The sequence below is a fragment of the Oncorhynchus tshawytscha genome, unplaced genomic scaffold (genome assembly GCF_018296145.1).
Source record: "Oncorhynchus tshawytscha isolate Ot180627B unplaced genomic scaffold, Otsh_v2.0 Un_contig_3339_pilon_pilon, whole genome shotgun sequence".
NCBI classification, from domain to species: Eukaryota; Metazoa; Chordata; class Actinopteri; order Salmoniformes; family Salmonidae; genus Oncorhynchus; species Oncorhynchus tshawytscha.
The window spans coordinates 712-1,954 of record NW_024608061.1 but is presented as its reverse complement, the minus strand read 5'-3'; positions in this window follow the sequence as shown (position 1 = coordinate 1,954).

Sequence of the window (1,243 nt, the reverse complement as noted above, 5' to 3'; positions counted from 1 at the left end):
GTACACACACACACGTACACATGTTCAACTCTGGTCTGACAGCCGTGTAGGTCGGCTGGTCCACCCTGAAACCTCACTGCAGAACACTCATTGAGAAACACAACAGAGAGAGCAGAAGGTCTAGAAACCCAGAGAGGGACCAGAGGGACTAGAAACCCAGATAGAGACCAGGAGGACTAGAAACCCAGAGAGAGACCAGGGGGACTAGAAACCCAGAGAGAGAGACCAGAAGGTCTAGAAACCCAGAGAGAGACCAGGAGGACTAGAAACCCAGAGAGGGGAGACCAGGGGGACTAGAAACCCAGAGAGAGACCAGGGGGACTAGAAACCCAGAGAGGGACCAGAGGGACTAGAAACCCAGAGAGGGACCAGAGGGACTAGAAACCCAGAGAGAGACCAGAAGGTCTAGAAACCCAGAGAGAGACCAGGAGGACTAGAAACTCAGAGAGAGACCAGGAGGACTAGAAATCCAGAGAGGGACCAGAGGGACTAGAAACCCAGAGAGAGACCAGAAGGTCTAGAAACCCAGAGAGAGACCAGGAGGACTAGAAACTCAGAGAGAGAGAGACCAGAAATTCTACAAACCCAGAGAGGAGAGACCAGGAGGACTAGAAACCCAGAGAGAGACCAGGAGGACTAGAAGCCCAGAGAGAAACCAGGAGGACTAGAAACCCAGAGAGAGACCAGAAGGACTAGAAACCCAGAGAGGAGAGACCAGAAGGTCTAGAAACCCAGAGAGGAGAGACCAGGAGGACTAGAAACCCAGAGAGGAGAGAGAGACCAGAAGGTCTAGAAACCCAGAGAGGAGAGACCAGGAGGACTAGAAACCCAGAGAGGAGAGACTAGGAGGACTAGAAACCCAGAGAGGAGAGACCAGGAGGACTAGAAACCCAGAGAGGAGAGACTAGGAGGACTAGAAACCCAGAGAGGAGAGACCAGGAGGACTAGAAACCCAGAGAGGAGAGACTAGGAGGACTAGAAACCCAGAGAGGAGAGACCAGGAGGACTAGAAACCCAGAGAGGAGAGACCAGAAGGTCTAGAAACCCAGAGAGGACAGAGAGACCAGAAGGTCTAGAAACCCAGAGAGAGAGACCAAAGAGAGAAGGACCAGAGAGATGAGAGAGAGGCCACTGTTCCTAGGCCTTCATTGTAAATAAGAAGTTGTTCTTAACTGACTTGCCTAGTTAAATAAAGTTTAACTAAAAATGTTTTTTTTAAATTCACTACTGCACTACAACAGTA